General features: G+C 33.5%; 1 pseudogene; it reads left to right on the top strand.

Moving 5' to 3' along the window:
• Positions 1-4615: 4615 nt before the first annotated feature.
• LOC131070359 (oligopeptide transporter 5-like) lies at positions 4616-11645 on the top strand (annotated as a pseudogene).
• The last annotated feature ends 10370 nt before the right edge of the window (positions 11646-22015 follow it).

The raw sequence follows: 22015 nt of genomic DNA on the forward strand, positions 1-22015 counted from the left end.
ACAAGGTTTTTCAGTGATATTGTGGGTACATATCAAGCATTTGTATTTTATGAAAGGGTTCTTTTTGGATAGGATTTATTGAGAAGTGGATATTAAAATTAAACCCTACATGGGTTGTGGTCTGATCAATTAAATCAAAATCAGTTTTTTAAGGGCAGTGGTTAACTGTCTGGTTCAGTTAATGCTTTGGATACATTTACATGTATGTATCAGTTTCAAAAGAAGGGGATATATATATGTAAATGTAGGTGAAGCCTAAGTGTGTTTTTTGGTGGAAAGAAAAGAAAAGCTGTATTATTTATTTTGAGATCTCTGTTGTTGGCAGACTTGATATCATATTTTTGTTTTGTAATAAAGGTTCATGATACAATAATTGCAGAACAGATTGAAAATATATCATCATGAATCCACTCAGAAACTATTGAAAAGGATAGGGGTTGAAGCTCCTTGCAGCAGGGCTGCTAAATTGGATGTATTGGTTGGTGGTTAAGATTAATAAAAGGATTGGAGTGTTTTTTCCCTATGATAAAATCTAGTTGGATTTCGAGGGTTTTCACTCAGCACAAAAACTGTGTCATGGTGTTGGTTTCTTGTTATGTTTAGTACTCTGATACACTTATTCCATTTTCTCTTAAGTTCTTTTCACAGTCACATGTTGATGCAAGCTTTTCAAATGGACTCTTAGTTTTCAGTTTTTGTGGCCATCTTAGTATTGTTCTTTTGAATTTAAAGATTTAGTGTACTCTGATTCACCCCCTCCCGCTCTCAGAGTACTCGTTACTTCCAACAATTGGTATCAGAGCGTAGGGTCCTCATAGGTTTGTCCTAGGATTGATCCTGGTTATTTTGGAAGTTGTCATGTCACAAGCCGAAGGTGCCTCGCTCACTAGAGCTCCTTTATTTGATGGCACAGATTACATTTTTTGGCAAGTTAGAATGGAAGCATTTATTCATTCTCTGGATGTCAGAATGTGGGAAATTGTATCGAACAAGTATGATGTACCATCTACTATACCTACTGATGCAGATGAAAGGACAAAATATGAACTGGATAAGAGAGCTCGCTTTGCAATTCTTTGTGGGTTATCAAAAGAAGTATTTGTTAAAGTAATGTACTTCAAATCAGCCAATGAGGTATGGACAAATCTTGAATCCATTTATCAAGGCAATGAAAAGGTTAAAGAATCAAAATTGATTACGTTAAAAACTCAGTTTGATGACTTGAAAATGAATAATGATGAGACAGTGGCAAGTTATTTTCTTCGTATTGATGAAGTTGTAAATGCTCGAAAGGGTCTTGGTGAAGAAATTGATGAACATGATGTGGTTGCAAAAGTAATTAGAACATTATTACCAAAATTTGAAACTAAGATATCTGCTCTTGAAGAAAAGAAAAATTTCTCTAAAATGACTGTGCATCAGCTTCAAAGTACACTTACTGCTTATGAAATGAGAATTGGTAATACCCCTTCTACCTCTAAGGAAACAACTTTTAAAATTGAGAAACAGGAAGAGAGTGAGTCTGAATTATCTGATGTTTTTGAAACTTTACTGGTTAGGAAACTTAGGAAGAAGTTTCAAGGAAAGTTTAAATGTTTTGGCTGTGGTAAAACTGGACACTTTGCAGCAAAATGTCCGTATTTAGATCTAAGTAAAGATGAAGATAAATCTGAAAAATCATTTAAAAAACCTTGGAATCCTAATAAAAGGTTGAACAATTTTAAAAAAAAGAGTCTTGTGTCAAAAGAAGAGACTGAAGATGAATCTGATGAGTCAAATGTTGATGGCTGTGAAACACTATTCATGACCAAAGTTTAATTTGAAAATCCAGTTGCAATAAAATCTGAACCAGATTCTGAAGTTGAAATAGAAGATGTAAATCTCGAAGAAGAACTTCTTTGTGCTCTTCAAGAAGTAAAAAGATTTAAGAAACTTGTAATTTCTTATGAAGATTCCAATGAGATCTTACAACTTGATATAGTAAATGCAAACAAGGTTATTGAAACTCAGAGAAGTCTTATTGAAAGAAAAGAACAAGAAATTAGTACTCTACAAAAACAAGTATACACTCTTGAAAAAAAAAACATTCTACTGAAAAAGGTGAAACTTCACATCAGAATTCTGTAATAGCAAACAAAAATCAGTTTCCGAATAACAGATTTTTCCATGGCTATTGTCGTTTTTGTAATCTGTTTGGGCATAAAGTAAATACTTGCAGATTTGCTAGAGTTCCTATTTTTGGTCATAAACAGTCTTTTGGTTTTGTCAAAGACATAAGATGTTTTACATGTTATCAATATGGTCACACTTCTAAGTACTGTAAAAAGTTACAAAAACCTGCAAAAATGTGGAGACCCAAACTTGAACAATCTATGCTTGTTCAAACAGCTCTAATATCTACCAAATCTTCTATTTGGGTTTTGGACAGCGGATGTTCTCATTATATGACAGGAGACAAAAACAATTTTTCAGCCTTATAAAATCATCCAGGAGGTTTTGTTAAATTTGGTGATAATACAGGTCTATACATTACTGGAATGGGAACAGTCATGATAAACAAAGACACTCCTATAAATGATGTCTATTATGTTGAAGGATTAAAGTATAACTTGCTAAGCATTAGTCAAATTTGTGATAGTGGACGTCAAGTTGTGTTTAATTCTTACGGACGTGTGATTAAAGAAAAGTTAGGGAAAATAATAGCAAATGGTTTCAGAACACATGGTAATTTGTATCATTTGTCAGACTCCAAAAATCAAGAACAAAGTGCAGGCATGTGTCTTATGAGTTATATAGATGAAAATTGGTTATGGCATAAGAGATTTGGTCATGTTAATTTCGATAATATGGTCAGAATCAGCAAAAATGAAAATGTTCGAGGTCTACCTTTGATCAGTAGACCTACAAACTCTGTTTGCAGTGAATGTGTAAAAGGCAAACAAACTAAGTCATCTTTCAAATCTAAGGAGTTTCTATCCTCAAGGCCAATAGAATTAGTTCACACAGATTTGTGTGGTCCTACGAAAACACAGTCACTGAATGGTGAAAAATATTTTATGTTGTTCGTAGATGACTACACCAGAATGGTATGGGTAACCTTTCTCAAGCATAAGTCAGAGGCTTTTGATAGGTTTAAAATATTTAGAAAAATGGTTGAAAAAGAGTTTGATTTGAAACTAAAATGCCTAAGATCAGATAAGGGAGGTGAGTTCACTTCTCAAGATTTTGTTGAGTATTGTGAAAATCATGGGATTAAAAGACAGTACTCTACTGCTCGGACTCCCCAACAAAATGGGGTAGTTGAAAGAAAAAATAGAACTGTAAAAGAAATGGCAAGAACTATGCTTAATGAATCTAATCTATCTGATAAATATTGGAAAGAAGTTGTTCATACAGCTGTATATATTTTAAATAGAGTACAAATCAGAATAAGAACAACTTGCACTCCTTATGAACTTTGGTATGGAAAAACAGTATCTGTCAAGCATTTTAGAATCTTTGGCTGTCAGTGTTTTATCAAGAATGATTTCGAAAATCTTGATAGTTTTCATGCTAAATCTGATGAAGGAATTTTCTTAGGTTATTCTTCAAACAGCAAAGCATACAAGTGTTTTAATAAACGCTTGAATAAAATTGTTGAATCTGTTAATGTAGTATTCAATGAAAATCGGAATGTGATGAAAAATCAGATTCAAGATGTTGATGAGGAATCTAATTTAGAAGTTGGCAATGCCTCAACATCAAATGAACCAGTTGTTACCAAAGTAGATGAAACTAGCTCAAGTAAACAAGAGGAAGTTAATAACTTTAAGGAAGATATACCTCAGAAAACACCTTCCAAGATAATTGCTAAACGACATCTTGAAACTCTTGTGATTGGTGATAAAGATGCTGGTATAATAACTCATAGAAAGGCAAAACAATAGAACAAGCTCAGATGGCTGAGCACTTTTATCTTTTAACAGATTTTGAACCACAAAATGTTTCTAAAGCCTTAAAAGATCAATCCTGGTTAAATGCAATGAAAGATGAAATTAATCAAATTGAGAAAAATAAAACATGGGAACTTGTTCCTCGTCTAGATGACAAAAATGTAATTGGAGGAAAATGGATTTTCAGGAATAAGTTAGATGAATCAGGAAAAGTTATTAGAAACAAAGCTAGATTTGTGTGCAAAGGGTATGCTCAACAAGAAGGGATAGATTTTGGGGAAACGTTTGCTCCTGTAGCTCGTTTAGATTCCATTAGAATGTTTCTTGCTTATGCCTCATTTAAGGAATTTACAGTGTACCAGATGGATGTTAAAACAACATTTCTGAATGGATATTTAGAAGAAGAGGTTTATATGGAGCAACCAGAAGGTTTTGAATCTTCTGATTATATAGATCATGTTTACAGATTAAAGAAAGCACTTTATGGCCTGAAACAAGCACTACGTGCTTGGTATTCTAGACTTGATTCACATTTGATTTCTAAAGGTTTTACTAAAGGCAATGTTGATAGTACATTATATACTAAAGTTGTTAGTGATGATCTTCTAGCTATTGAAATCTACGTAGATGATATCATATTTGGATCTACAAATGATGAATTATCATAGAGTTTTTCAACTATTATGGAATCTGAATTTGAAATGTCAATGCTAGGACCTTTATCTTTTTTCTTGGGTATCCAAGTATCACAACTAGAACATGGACTTTTTATTTCACAAACTAAATATGCAAAAGAGATGTTAAAAAGGTTTCAGATGGACCAGTGTACTCATGTTGGTACACCTATGGAAACTGGGTGTAAGTTGGTTAAGGTTGATGATTCTCCACTTGTTGATCAAAGTAAATATCGGTCTATGGTAGGAAGCTTTCTCTATCTTACTGCTTCTAGACCTGACTTAATGCAAGCAGTTTGTTTGGTCTCACGCTATCAGTCTGCCCCTAGACAATCTCATTTAAATGCCGTAACAAGAATTTTTAAATACATCCAAGGTACTCTCGACTTTGGTTTATGGTATCCAAAACATGGTGATTTTACATTGATAGGGTATATTGATGCTGACTGGGGAGGCTGTGTTGATGATCAACGTAGTACTAGTGGTGCAGCTTTCTTCCTTGGTGACCGGCTGGTTTCTTGGCACAGCAAGAAGCAAGACTGTGTCACTTTGTCCACAGCTGAATCTGAGTACATTGCTACCACAGCTTGCTATACTCAAATGCTTTGGATGTCTTATCAATTGGCAGATCTGGGTGTTGTGATATCAAAACCTATGACTATATTCTGTGACAATACCAGTGCTATTCAAATTTCAAAAAATCCTGTGATGCATTCCTGTACCAAACATGTTGCACTTAAATTACAATTTTTACGTGATCAAGTGACTGCAAATGAAATCATTCTTGTTCATGTGTCCTCCTAGGCACAAGTTGCAGACATTTTTACTAAAGCTTTACCAAAGGATACATTCATGCGGTTGCGTGATCGATTGGGAGTTTACTCTCAATCCTTTATTTCAACCTGATTTCTCCAGTATGGGGGAGCTTCTCACCATGCTCCCACCCAGGCCCTCTTTGTCCTTGCTGACAAAAAGGGGGAGAATGCTTTGGTTCATGATGGTTCTGTTGCTTATATCTATTGTTTTAGATGTTATATATTGTTTCAGATGTTATACACAAATGCTTCATGATGGTTCTGTTGCTTATATCTATTGTTTTAGATGTTATACACAGATGCTTTGGTTCAGTAATGCTTTTCATGATGATCTATTTTAGATTTACACAGTTTCAATGTTCTATTGGTTCAGATTGGTTACATCTTGGTTCTCTGATTCTGATTCTTGACAATGATATCTTGGTTATCAGTTTGATTTTCAGTTCTTTCGGCAATATAGTTTGCACTTGTATGTTAAACTGCTTCAGCATGTCAGAAGTGCTTCTGGTTCACTTAATAATTTGATGAGTATTTGATTCCCAAGTCTGGATTACACGATATGGTTGATATACTTCTATCCCTCTGTTCAATGGTGGCTATGTTTTTGCCATCAAGGACAAAGGGGGAGTTTGTTGACTTTTCTATTTGTCCTTGATGACAAGGCTCTTCGGTGGTAGTATGTGGGTTTTATTTGCCATGTCATGTTAATCACTACATAATTTTAACTCACGTATGTATTGTCATGGTTGAGTTTGACTTGAGTCAGTTTACTCACGTGGCTGGCATTATGAGTTCATTCTGGATGTCAAAAGGAAATCTATTATGCTTTGGGATATTCTGGACTTCAAAGAAAGCGCCAGTTTATTTTGTTGAAGCCCTTTTTGTTTTGCCGCTCTCAGCTGAACTTGCTCGGTGATTTGGAACTGGGGGAATACTTTGATGGTTATGTGTTTCTACTATTTCTTGCTCTCGTCTTTGCTCTGGACATTGACGGGTTTCTTGTCAAGGATACATACTGCTTCAGTTAGATCTCTACACATGCTCACTGTTGGTAATCTTATCATTCTCTCTAATTATAGGTATGCACACAGTAAATTTATTTTGAGGAGAAATGATAAGTGTCGAAAGGAAATATGAAGCAAGTTTTTTTTAATGGTTTAGTTGCAGATAACTATTTGTCCTTCCCTCATTTTCCGGCATTGTAAAAGCATAGTAACTGTTTTTGTTTAAACGATTTGACAAAAGGTTAAGGGTTTTTACAGATTCAAAGGTAGTTATTGAAATCATGTTGCAGATTCTTGTTAACCCTTTATGGGTTTGTTACTATGATTATATCAAGTGTTTTTGCAGGATGATTCGAAATTTTTTTAGAGATTTATCAAAGTAGTTATAATGACTGTTTTAGTTGGTTACCCTATACGAGGGTTACTTTAGAAGATCTTATTATTCACCCTCCAGTTTTTAAACAAGGTTTTTCAGTGATATTGTGGGTACATATCAAGCATTTGTATTTTATGAAAGGGTTCTTTTTGGATAGGATTTATTGAGAAGTTGATATTAAAATTAAACCCTACATGGGTTATGGTCTGATCAATTAAATCAAAATCAGTTTTTTAAGGGTAGTGGTTAATTGTCTGGTTCAGTTAATGCTTTGGATACATTTACATGTATGTATCAATTTCGAAAGAAGGGGATATATATATGTAAATGTAGGTGAAGCCTAAGTGTGCTTTTTGGTGGAAAGAAAAGAAAAGCTGTATTATTTATTTTGAGATCTCTATTGTTGGTGGACTTACTGGATATCATATTTTTGTTTTGTAATAAAGGATCATGATACAATAATTGCATAACAGATTGAAAATATCAATAGGGGTTGAAGCTCCTTGCAGCAGGGCTGCTAAATTGGATTTATTGGTTGGTGGTTAAGATTAATAAAAGGATTGGAGTGTTTTTTCCCTATGATAAAATCTAGTTGGATTTCGAGGGTTTTCACTCAGCACAAAAACTGTGTCATGGTGTTGGTTTCTTGTTATGTTTAGTACTCTGATACACTTATTCCATTTTCTCTTAAGTTCTTTTCACAGTCACATGTTGATGCAAGCTTTTCAAATGGACTCTTAGTTTTCAGTTTTTGTGGCCATCTTAGTATTGTTCTTTTGAATTTAAAGATTTAGTGTACTCTGATTCACCCCCTCCCCCTCTCAGAGTACTCATTACTTCCAACAGCTTATGGGTTTGGACTATTCATGTTCATGTTGGAGATGTGATCCCTCTTTTGTAACTTCAGCTAGCATGTTTGAATTTTCATGTTAATGTTCATGTCATATAGCTTGTATGTTTGTAGACTTTGTGCTCCTGCCAGACTAGTGTGCTTATGGGTCTGGATGTTCATGTTCCCCATTTGCTCACGTTGATGTTCATGTCATATATCTTGTCTGTTCGTGAACTTTATACCTTGCTAGACTATTACGCTCACAAATCTGGATTATTTATGATGAGGTCCCATTTCTGACTTCAGCTCCCATGTTTGAATTTTCATGGTGGCATTTCATACCATGCCCTTACTGGACTATATGCTTGTGGGTCTGGCCTATTAGTTTCATGTCAGGAAAAAATGTCCCTCGTTTGTAGCTTCATTTCATTCGAACCAGACTAAACAAACCCCTTCACAGCCTTTCAACTACAGTTCGGATATATATGAATATGAATATGAGACATGGTTGTTAAAATCTTCTTTTGTATAAGGGTTGAAAGATTTGATTTTGTTGCAGGCACTGGAGAACTCTACTACCATTCGAGCTCAAAATATGATGAATATAAGCAAGTAGATGACCAGTCTCCAATTGAAGAAGTGGCTTTGACAGTGCCCACAACTGATGATCCAGATCTCCCTGTGTTAACTTTTCGAGTGTGGGTGCTGGGAATTTTATCTTGTGGGCTACTCTCAATGTTAAGTCAATTTGTTGCGTACAGAGCGCATCCCATCAACCTTACAGCAGTGTCTGCTCAGATTGTAGTTCTACCGGTGGGTCGTTTCATGGCGGCCACATTGCCCAGGAAAAGAATTCGTTTTCCTGGAACAAAATGGCATTTTTCACTCAATCCATGGCCCTTCAATACTAAAGAGCATGTTCTTATTACCATCTTTGCAAGCGTGGGAACCAGTGGAGTCTATGCAATCCATATTGTCAACATAATTAAGGCCTTCTATAAAAGGGACGTTAATCCTTTTGCAGCATGGATATTGGCATTAACTACACAGGTATAAGGTCTATATGAGAAATTAGAATGTAGGTTGAATTAAGATTATCTTAGATTGTAATGTTTAGGGAGATAATTTTAATTTGATCATGATCAGATGCTGGGCTTTGGATGGGCCGGGGTACTCAGAATATTACTGGTTGAGTCTCCTTACATGTGGTAGCCTGCTACTCTTGTCCAAGTTTCAATTTTCAGGTAGGTTGAAGTATCCTCTCAAATTTTAAATTTTAAATATTAACTGCCGCTACACCACATTGTCTAAATATCCATCAAATTCTCTTGCCCTTAAATTGTGTGAATGATGAATACTAATCCACATTCCTTTGTATTGGCAATGGTGGTGCAGGGCACTTCACGAAGAAGAAAAGAGGCCAAAAGGAGGGATAACAAGATTGCAGTACTTCATCATAGTGTTAACATGCAGTTTTGCATATTACATAATACCCAATTTCTTTTTCCCTTCCATGTCCGCCATGTCCATAGCTTGCTGGATATGGAAAGATTTAGTGACAGCACAACAAATTGGGTCAGGATTATATGGGCTGGGGATCGGATCCTTCACCTTTGATTGGGCAACAGTTGCAGGATTTTTAGGCAGTCCATTGGCTACGCCATGGTTCGCCATAGCCAACACTTTGGTTGGTTTCATCCTCGCAATCTATTTTCTCCTCCCAATCACATACTGGACAAATGTTTTTATCTCCAAAAAAATCCCATTTCTTTCTAGCGACGTTTCCATAGACGATGGGCAAACATACAACACCAGCAGGGTGTTGAAGAGCGATTTCACATTCGACGAGGATGCCTATAATCAATACGGAAATCTCAACCTCAGCGGATTCTTTGCTTTCTCATATGGTTTTAGCTTTGCAATTCTTGCTGCAACTGTCTCCCATGTCGTCCTCTTTTATGGAAAGTAAGCATTTTCACCGACAGATCCTTTTAGCAATTTAATATTTATGTTTCTAGTGTATATCATTTTCAGAAATCAATTTCATCACAAATCACAGATCACAGAGTGTGACTAGAAAAATATTGATACAAAATAAATCTTTTATTGTTGATATCGAAAATAATATGGGCTGGTTATTATGGACTGGGGAAATCTGATGTCTTGAGCTTCTATTTATATAAAAAAATTGTTTAAACAGTAGTCTTTGACTTGCTTAGATGATTCATTTGAAATAACATTAATAGCTAATGTGTTTTTCAATGAATCATCAATATTTTGAATCACACTCCATGATTTATGACTGTGCAAGAAAATTTGACAACAGTAACCAAACAACAAATGATAATGAAAACTAATTACAAGTCTGTTCCACAGTACTGGTTTCTCATCTTGTTAGCATTGACCATGCAATTAGCACTAGGAGCTTTTGAGGGTTTATACAATGATGAACTGCAGCTAAGATATTGGGGACTGCTTCTTGCTTTTGAAATTGCTTTTGTATTCACCCTACCTATTGGTGCCATACAAGCGACTACAAATCTGGTATCAATGCGAAATCTTATTTTAGATTTCGTTATGGTGTATATGTGGATAATCGATATGTTTAAATGGCTCATATTAGCTTTTCTAGTAAGACCCATCTAATTAAACAAATAAAATTTATAACAGTTAATATTTTGTTATTTTAACTAGTTGATATTTAGAGTTTGATTGATGCACACAGCAACCTGGATTGAATGTGATAACGGAAAACATCATTGGATAAATATACCCAGGAAGACCAGTGGCCAATGTGGCATTCAAGACATATGGGTACATTAGTATGTCTCAGGCTCCTGCATTTGTTCAGGACTTTAAGGTGGGACATTATATGAAAATTCCACCACGCTCTATGTTTATAGTTCAGGTTGGTATTCTATTCCTTTTCATTTGTTAACGTTCTCAAAATCAATAATATATCTTAGAAAGGAGCGAATAGAAAATGATGCTAAAAGAAACTTCAATAAAGAATACATATTATTATTTAATGAGGATTTGAAGTTGAAATGAACAAATAAGTATATATAATTTTGTAAGGTTCTCTATTTAGAAGTATTTTTGTGATGTTCTAAATTTTTTTTAATTAATTTATTATAATCAATATTATTTTTAATTTAGGTTTATTAAGTTTATAGTCTTTTTATTTCTTTAAAATATATTTTTTGAAATTAAAAATTAAAATATTTTTACTAAACACATTAATATTTTTTTTCTACCTTACATGTATTTTTCTTTATATTAGAAAATAAATTTTTTTGAATTTTATAACAAATGTTTTCAATTTTCATCCTTCATTCAATACACTTTTCATGAATATATATATTTTGAGTAAAATAAACATTTAAAGGTATAGCATATATTTTGGTATGAGTTCATCCCTATAGAGTTATTTATTTACAAATTGGAGATCATATAATAATTTATCCATTTAAGTCATAAAGTATTTAATTGACTTTACAGGTGGTGGGTACTTTAGTTGCAACATCTGTATACTTTGGAACGGCTTGGTGGTTACTAAACTCAATAAAAGACATTTATATATCATCCAGAATTATTGCCTCCAGGTAGTCAATGGAGATGTCATGGTGATGGTCTTTTCTTTCATGCGTCAATTGTATGGGGATTAGTTGGTCCACAAAGGATTTTTGGCAACCTTGGTTTGTACAAAGCCCAAAATTGGTTCTTCTTGGTGGGTATACTTGCACCTATACCTGTTTGGATTTTCTCAAAATTGTTTCCTAAACAAAAATGGATTGCATACATAAACACGCCTCTTATTCTTAGTGGTTCAGGTGCCATACCACCTGGAGGATCAGTAAACAATATTTCTTTGATCACAGTGGGGTTTTTGTTTAACTATGTAATTTTTAAAAGGCATAAACAATGGTGGACTAAGTATAACTACATCACATCAGGGGCATTGGATGCATGAGTGGCATTTATGGCCTTTGTTTGTTATTTTGCATTATAATCAACACACAATTTAGAAAGTGTGCAATGATGGGGTGGACTAGCTGATGATCATTGTGATCTTTCTTCATGCTCAACTGCCCCTGATGTCCAAGTGGAAGGTTGTCCACAATTTCATTAAACCAATACTGGGTGAACTCACAAAGCTGGTTCCCACTTTTTAGTATGTCCTGATTTTTGCTGAAATCATACATTTTTCTAAAAATATAATAATTTAAGCTTTAAGAGGTCCCATTTGAAGTAATTAATTGAAGAGAGTTAAATCAAAGGCTCTTAGATCAAAATTTCTTGGATAGAACCTCTCTACTTCTAAATCATACTTGCAATGGAGTCTCCTTTGCATCTATCAAATGCTGATAAAAAACCAACTTTACATTAGCTTTTGGGGGTTCAAATTAATTCATTTAAAAGTTTTTTTTTAAAAGTATTTGGTCCTTATTATAAGCTTTCCAAATAGTATAAATTTTAATATATTTAATTTCATTAATATATTTTTATTTAATTTCTTATGAATGTAGGTTTTTAACTGAACATGAACTTCTTTGTTCAGTGCATTGGGAAAAATAGTAAACTAATTAAAAAAAAATCTGAAAAATATCTATGCACCAGGTATTGGTGTTTTCTTTCTAACAAAAAAAATAAAATTGAATTTTGATATATATAGAACAAGTTATGTTTTCAAATGTACACCTATATCCAAATTATAATTAGTCCAACTTCAAAACTTAATGAAATAAAAAATATTTAACATATCACTATCAAACCAAGTGCATGCCCTAGGTATTGATGTTACAAACCAAAATTCAAAAGAATTAAGTTTTTATCATTTATAGAAAAAAAAAATTATGCATTTCGGGATACACATCACTCTTAAAAAATGTTGTTTGCCATAAACAACTACTTTTTGAGGGAGATGGAAAAATCAATAAAATTTTATTCAAACAAATTTGCAAAAATTATATTTAGAATCTACAAACAAGATGTTAAAAATCACTAGTTTATATCATCTTCAAATTCTTAACGGTTTAAAAGTTATAGGTGTCAGAAAGTGAAGGTTTTTTTTCAAAATATTCATCTAAGTGTCAAAGTTGGTCAAAAAGTGGGAACCAGTATTGTGAGTTCACCCTACTACTACCCCACTTTTCAACACATGTTGTATTCTCAAAAAAAATAAAAAAATTCAAATGTGGCTTTACACTTATTGTCCCTTATGTTGTTAAATTGTTAACAATTTGTATTGCTTTTCAATTCATGTTAGCTTAATTATATTTTGGTTATATGTGTGTAAATTTATTAATAATAGTTATAGATTTAAATATAAATTATGAAATTTAAGTTAAATAAAATATTATTTAATTTTATAATGATCAAGTGTCTTATATTATTTTGTGTAAAAAATTGTATTACACATATCCAATAAAAATTATGGGTGGAAAATCCCACACTCTAAAGTCGAAGAAAAACTAAACCTTAATTATTATAGTTTTTTCATCTAATAAATAAATTGCTTCGTATATTTGGGTTCTATTAGATTGAATATGTTAAATTCTTTGAAAGGGAATTATTTTAAAAAAAAAAATTCAAGATTTATTTAAAAAAAAAAAATTCAAGATTTATTTTTTAAAAATGGGATTAGTTTGTTAGTGAAATTTTTTATTAATAAAAGCGGGATTGGCTTGTATTGTTACATATTTGCATAGCGACACCTAGAGTGCATGAGGGATGCACAACCAACAAATAAAACCCACTAAATCAAATAAAAAACACAACATAGCAGCCTAAAAACTAGCAACAAAACTAGAAAACCAGTAGAAATAGACAATGATTGAAAAACACAAAAAAGCCAGAGAAACCACCCTCGAAAGGCATAAAGAGATGGCTAACTACATGGGGAAATTTTTATCGTGTCAATCATGGCACAAAATTAACAGCTACATGGGGCCTAAAATCACAATGAGGACCTTTGTGCATTTATGTTTCTTCTCCCTTTTCCTATTCATGTCAGCCTAGATAGTATAGATAGTCTGCAATGAGGCATTATGCATATCGGTTGCATTCCTACAAGAAAGATTATCCTCCTCAATTTTCTTCTTGGGGCCCTTCAAGGATCTCTTAATTTCTTCCACCTTGATTTTGGTCCCAACCATCTTGAGCTTGGCATCCAAGTCTTCAATATTTCTATTGACCTTATCCCACTGCCCCATGAGGCCAACCAGGTCACTAGTAGATCTCAACACTCTATCCTAATCTAAATCCTCCAACCAAGTATTAGCCCTAGATTTAGCCTGATTTGTCACCTCCAACCAATTAATTCTTCTAATGGCAACATTCATCTACCTAAATAACCACTTCAACAAGTCGTCCTGCCTTTGCACATCATCATGCAGGTCCTTCACAATTTTAGTGAGGACCGTAATCGAGCTCAGGGGTTTGATATTTGAAAATGGGGGAGGTTTTGTGGGTGAAAGGCTAGGGTTAATGTCAACATTAGTGGCAGGGGACTAATCGAAGCTCGTGGTTTCAGAGGAATCTGATTCATCAAAGGAAATAAGATCAGAACCAGACTCCTCAACAATCTCCACATCCTTGTGCACCTTAGTCTAGGTTTCCACATCATGGTCCTTTCTAGTGGTAGCAATGGCTTTAAATTTATCCATACATGCAAGGTTCTTTCTTGTGGGCATTTTGAACCCAAATGTGACACTCCACCAGAATTCGAGGGGGTGACAATGAGATCAACACATAGGCTTCAGTCATGGTCCTTTTTTAGTTTGTTATTGAAAGTTAGAATGTGAATTAATTTAGAATTATTTTATTTATTAATAAATTATGTTTGGAATGCAATTTTGTTTGTATATTGTTAGATACTAGTATATTATTATTTTATGTAGTAATGATGATGATCTATGTTAGCCTTAGGACATGAGATCTATTTTTTATTTTTAAATTACTTAAATCCTTTAAAAATGATTTGGGTTTTATAAAAGTATAAGGTGTTGCAAGGTTAATCAGAATGATCTATTCGTGTGTTGTCATTGGTGTTAGCATGCTTTGGTTGTCATTAGTGATTGCTTGGTGTAAGTGTTATTGAGCTTTCTATGTAGTTGTGCTAGGTAATTTTATCTGCATATCTATTCTTGCAATTTGGACATGTTTTTAAGCCATGCTATTGTTTGGAAATCTTACAATCTAGATTTGGTGCTCTAGATTAATATTATGAGAAGTTGTGTTTACCAATATGGTTGATAGTGTTTGATAGTGAATATGTGTGAAATGCATGCTCCACATTTCTCCACGTTGCATTTTATATTATTACATTTTTTGAAGTTAGGATGATAATGTCCCCAACTTAATTCTATTCCGTTGGCATGTGTTCTTTGGCTTCAAAAGCACAATTTTCAAGATTGATGGTGTTTACTCTAGGTTTGGTGTTTACACTCTACTTTGTTGCTTTGATGATTATCGAATTTTGTATAACATGTTTGATAACTATTTTGGTCATGATTAAGATGTGTTGTGGTCCACTTTACATTCTTTTCCACCATAGAATGTTTAGTGTTAACCTAATTTGAATTTTAGTCAGTTAAGTTTCTTAGCCAACCTTGGGAGATTTTGCCTATGAGAGGATGATATATAGTGATGCTTTGATATTGTAATATAGATATATACATGTGTGTGTATGAGTGAAATAAAGTGAAATGTGATGAAGGTGTCTGAAAGAGGATCTATATTCTTGATAGTTTGATAGTTGGTGTTGAGTTGGTAAAACGTGTTGAGTTGTGTGAGATTTCATGTGATAGGTACAAAAAGCAGTGAGCCGAAGGTATCTATACATCTTGTATTTGCATAAGTGCATTTTTGGTGGATTCTTTCTCTTTTATTATTCTTCATTTTGGCAGTAAGCCTCTTCTTTCTTTCTCTCAAGTAGTGAGTCTTTCTTTGTAAAAATCACCTAAGCTATGTCACCCTAACAGGTGTTCATATATTGAGAATAGCTTCTCTGCGGTTTTTCCCCTAATAGGGTTTTTCATGCAAAATCTAGTGTCTCATTGTGCATGGTGTGTTTGACGTTTCATTATCATATCTTTCTATGGATTATGTGTTTAAGTTAAGCTGTTGTAGATTGATAGTTCTGATACCTAATATAAGTACAGATCCAATAGCCAACAAGATGAGAGGGGGTGGGGGGTGAATCATACAAACTTAATCATCCATAAAAACATCAGATTCAACCTTGGTAACATATATATCAGTAATATAACCAAAACTATTAAGCATGCAAACTCAAAAGCATATGAACAACATAAACCTCATAACATCAGATTTAATGTGGAAACCCAAATAGGGAAAAACCACTGTGGGATTTCGGACCCACTAAGAAATATACTCTTCTAGAGTATGCTCGGTTAAAAGCAAATCCTGTTAAAGATTACAAACACATTGCTAGATGTGACCCGGTTAAGGGATTTCCCTCAGATCTGTTAGGATCTTCACTTTGTTAGAAGTGACCTTGTTAAAGGATTTCAAACACTCAATCAGAATGTCACCTTGCTATAGGGTTTACATATAAGACTGTTAAGTCCACTCGGTTAAGAGATTTTCTGTCACTTTCACAAAATAACAGTAATAAAATCTATCTGCAACTTCACATCTAAAATGCTAAAGCAGATTCTTATTTGTTTAATACAATCTAGACATAGAACTAATCTTGTCTATCTGCTGGGCTTCTATACTCTGTTATTCAAATAGGTCTTCAAGCTTCTATGCTCGGTAATCACTATGTAGCATCCTTGTGCATACACTTGCCTGCATACATTGTTTATCAACAGTTTCCTATTTATAAACAATTATGTAACCGCTTAATCTCCTTGATCACATTTCCCATGATCAATCATAGCCATCAGATCTTCAATCTTGTCCAGGTTCAATGCATCTTTCGATCTGAAAAAGTTTTACCCCACCTTGGAACTTGCATACTAGTCTTGGAACTTGTGCCAGGGTATTGCGGTTCAATCTGAGCTGTAGATCTTCATGCCAACTTTTCATTGCCTTAGATTCGTTAACAAACTTCTTCCATGGCTTACCAATCATTTAATCTGCTCCAGCTCATCATCTTCCTTCATTAAATACCGCATATAAACATTTAATGCATTTTGTTATAGCTCGGTTACAACTCGGTAACAACTCGGTGAATACTAAACTTCACTCGGTAGACATTCCGCCTTCATTAACCAATAGCGATAACCTTAGGGTTTACCGACTAGGTTCTTTGCTTGATAACATAGTATAGTATTAACCTTTACAATTTACAACATATGTATGATGTTAAAACAATCTAAAACATCATGATCTCATCATTGTCTAACTCAGTAGTAGTTGCCCATTGAATACCTTTTTCATCCCTTTATTCATCATATTCTTTCCTGTGTCTTTTACCGACATCTTTATAATCTTCATATCATACTTCTCAAGATATGGCAACATCATACTGAATTAGAAAATCAATTTCTTGACATCAATGACAAAATAATAATATCAAGACAGTAAAACATCTTTAATCAGTTATATCCATAATCATCAACAACCTTCTCAATATACTTATCAACAATCTTTCATTGTCTATTATAATGCAATATTGCCAACAACAGATATGCTTTGGGAAATAAGTTTAAGAATTTATACAATTGATTCACCCCCCTCTTAGTTATCTTATGTGTTGGTATATTCAATAATTGGTATTAGAGCTTTGGTTCCTTGGAGAATAGCTTAACCACTTGAGGAGATCCTGATAGAACCCAAATTAATAATCCCTATGTTTGTGTAATGTGGAAAATTTGATCTAGTGATTTGCAACATAGAAGGGAGAAACCACTAAATCAATTGTCACTTAGGAAACATTACATTCAAAAGGGGGAAGAGAATCCACTAGATTCAGTCACAAATCAAATAAGGACTGAATAATAAATGGATTGAATTAATTTTGATTTCCTCTTTTGTAAGTTGAAATGTTGATTTAGGGTAAAGTGCAAAAATTGGAGACAAAACTGAGAAAATAATGAGCTACAAGTTCAGGATTTTGTCATGCATGTGGATCTGAGTAATATAAGTTGATTCATATCTACCTTGTGAAAATGCCACAAAAAGTAGGGGCTATGACACGACAACACCAGGACAAAGGATAAAATAACAACAGGAGAAAATGACATTGTCTCACCTATACTCTTGGATACTAAGCTAGGTTTGACAAAATGATGCTGATGACAAAAGAAAAAATGTTGGACAAGGTCAAGACTCCCTAACAATGACTTAGGGTTTAATCTTAAGTTTTGAATTTTCAAGTTTGGTAAAATCAAATTTTGAGACTATTATGCAAAAGGACAATGATAATGACAATGACCTAGAGATATGAACCCAAAATATGATACGAAAATGATGTCAGGATGTGATATGACTTGGAGATGTGAAATGATATGACAAGATCAAGCTAAAACGAGACTAGGGTTTGGACTATACAATGATAAAGCCAATGTGATATGGATATGTGAGCACCAATGACTTTGGAAATGTAAAATGCAACCTAGGCAAAGGCCTAATTTTAGTATGACAATGATAATGCAAAAATTCCACCTAAGTAAAAGGGGGGATAATGACTATGCAATGGACTAAATATCAAAGGAAATGTTAATAACCTAAGACCTATGTTTGAACTATGCAAGAGCTAACTCTAGGTGACATGAATTTTGAAACAAGGGCATCCCATGTTCTGACAAGCCATGTTTATAAAATGTTCTCAAATGTTGGATAAATACTTGGAATACTTTGGGAAAAAATTTTGGCCTTTGCTTGAACTTTGTTTGGACACTTGTTTTCTTTTGATAACCAAGATTGATTATGACTTCTTTTGGAAAGAAGCTTTTGCCAATTTTTATGATGTTGATTATGTCCTTTGTTTGTGATTCATATTTAACAAGCACATAAGACAAAATGTTTGTTTAACTTTTGCATGAAATAAAAATATTCAATCACAATTAATCCTAAGGCTGAAAAGACGATATTTGTTGAATCCCCTAGCCCAAAATACCACATTCAATAAAATTGTTAGAAGCTTGGTAGGATTGGCTCCCCTCCATGACACTCACTTCTTCGGGCATACCAAGCTTCAAATTCAAGGGGCATCACTTCCCAAGAATTTACTATCTCTAATTGAGAGGTACATGAGAGAATTCTTTGGTATGCACGTATCACAATGCCTAAGTCAACAAATAGAGGGATTTTGGTCTCTAAACACAAGAGGTTTTAGTCAGGGCATCCATTCAAGTGGGCATAGATCCGATGAATTTAATCATCCATATGCCATTCCAACACCCGTTTCTTACAAATTCCGTTGCAAACATAGTTATTTAGAGTGGTTTGGAAGATCTTGGCCTTAGCCCATCACCACTTTGGATTGTTCCCTCTCACCAATGCCTTTATGAAGTGCCAGGCAAATCGGGAGGCAGATCCACTTCTAAGGGTAAAAACACAAAAGAAAAATAAAAGAAGACATGACAAACATTGATTGTTTAACCTTTAAAAAATTAAATGAGTTCATTGATCCATTTGCATCATAAAAATGACTAGATGAGGTTAATTCCACCTTATTTTGAAAAGTATTTGACCAATTTAAACCATTATTAAATATAATTTGTTTTTCATTTTAAACCCTTTGTATGCATGAAATATGAAATTTGTTGTTATTTGATCCAAATCATAATTAAGACTATGTGAGAATTGTAGGATTCATTCAAACCTCACAATTAGGCTATGTGAAAAATTGTTTTTCATTAAAACCTCCTAATTAGGCTATGTGAAAAATGGTTGTTCATTAAAACCTACTAATTAGGCTATGTGAAAAATTGTTGTTCATTAAAACCTCCTAATTAGGCTATGTGAGAAATTTTTGTTCATTGCATGTTAAGAAATCCTGCATGAATAATTGTTTAGACTCCATAAAAGACACATGCAACAAAAGATCCTCACATTAAAATGTGCATGCAACAACAAAGTTCAAAAAACCTACATGCAACGATGGATTAATACATAAAACCTACATGCAATAATAGATCAATACATAAAACATACATGCAACAACAAAATAGTTCATAAAACTTGCATGAAACAAGGGATTAATACATAAAACCTGCATGCAACAATAAACTAGTGCAAAAAACCTGCATGCAATAATAGATCATATAAAAATGTTAGATTTTGCATGTTCACGTCAGGTTCACCAAAAAAATGTAACTAGGAATTTGGGAATAAGCATCAAAGCACATAATTAGGCAACCACAAATCTAATTAGCTATATAAAAACTCCTAATTCAATCAATAAAGGAACGAAAGACAAGACATTGAAATAAAAGTGCAAACCATCACAAATGACTCCCTTCATTGACCTCCATTGTTCTTCTTTCACCTTCAAATTTGATGTGGATCTCACCTACAAGTGCAAATGCAAGTAAAAGAAAGTTGATAATGAGAGATGAAAATCATAGCATAAGGTTACTTGAAATGTGGTTGATTCTGATGAGAAATGCATCCAATTTATTTTAAAATTGGAGAGAGGACAACAATTAGCAAGAAATTGATATTAGATGCAATTGGATTCAAAAATGGGAAAAATTGGATTTAGAAAGAAATGCCATTGAACACTTTCCATGCAAGAGGAAAAGACTAGCCATAAAATATAATGTTAGGATAAGATGCCATATCAAAACTCATGACAAATAAGGAAACATGCATCCAAATTAAAACACAAAAATAGGAGCCACTTGAGAGAGATAATGAGTTGGAAATCAAGATTTAGCAATTAGAAAATTAGTAAATTAGGTGTGTAGACACCTAAAAATGGTCAACGCTTGCGGAAGTCATACTTTAACATTTGTGCATTGCCTCATTTTAGGTTCTTGCGTCGCATTAACATTTCTCCTATGTCACGCACTTGGTCTTTATCATTTGTGAACATCGAGTCATTCTTCTACATTCTTCAATCATCTCGTCCTCAAATTTGGTCTTGTCGACAACACTATCTAGTCATGATTTGGATCGATCTTATCTTGTTGCATCAATGTGCGTGCTAATTTGTCATCATTTTGGACATCGTCAATCCTAATTAGGGTTTTGTCCTCTTATCAATCTTATCATTTTGGACATCGTCAATCCTAATTAGGGTTTTGTCCTCTTATCAATCTTATCATCTGGCGATCGGTTTATCAATCTTGTCGTTTTACGATCGATTTGTCATCGATCATTGTCATGTTCGATCTTGTCATTTGCGATCGATTTAATCATCGATCGTGGTCATTTTTAATCCTGTCGTTTTGCAATCTATTTGTCATCGATTCTTGTCCTTTTGTCAATCTTGTCATTTTGCAATCGATTTGTCATTGATTGTTGTCTGTCTCAATTATGTCAATTTGGATCAATTTGTCATTGTTCCTTGTCAATTGGCGCATTTTATCAATCAAATCATTTATCACATTGGTCATTTATCAATCCAAAATCAAATCAAATTGAGTCAATTATCTTTCAAGACCTAATTCGTCTTCCAGGGTTTTTGATTTAATCATTTAACCTTGTGTGTGTCATTTCTTCCTTTAGGATTAATAAATTGTTTATTTATCCTAAGTCTTCTCATTACAATTAAATTATTATTTAATTGGCTAATTAATTCCTCCTATTTTTGTAAATTAATTAATGAATGAGAAATTATTAATTAATTTACCTATTTTTCATTATTTCCTAATTCCTAATTTCTCATTTTCTAATTTCCTAATTTCTAATTTTCATAATTTCCTAATTGTAATTTCCACCTAATTAACTTTTCTCTAGTTCTCCCTATTTTTGTGCTTCATGCGTCATATTCATGACATAGAAGGTGTCATAACCTTCTTATTTTCACTCAATTTTCCCATTTTGAAATCAATTGCCTCTAATATCCATTTCATGCTAATTTGATCTTTTTCTCCAATTTATCTATAAATTGGATGAATTTTCTTCAATCAAACCCCTTGATCCTTAATTAATAATCCGAATTTCTATCAAACTATCGAACTTACGCTTCTAGTACTCTTGAGCTTTTCATCAATCTTGCTTTCAATTGTATCCACAAACCCATTGAAGAGGAAAGAACAATAATGGAGCCGCATGGAAGGAGTATTCAATTCTATATCTAGTTTGCATAATTTTTCATCTTTGAATGCTTTGTTTTCATATCTCTATTGAGTGTGCTTAGAATTAGGTTCATTTCAATGAGTGTTCTTTTGATTGAGTTATCATGTCTTGTGTTTTGATTGATCTACTTATCTTGTGATGATTCCTAATTTCTACGCT

This window comes from Cryptomeria japonica, chromosome 3, assembly GCF_030272615.1.
Source record: "Cryptomeria japonica chromosome 3, Sugi_1.0, whole genome shotgun sequence".
In the NCBI taxonomy this organism is placed as follows: Eukaryota; Viridiplantae; Streptophyta; class Pinopsida; order Cupressales; family Cupressaceae; genus Cryptomeria; species Cryptomeria japonica.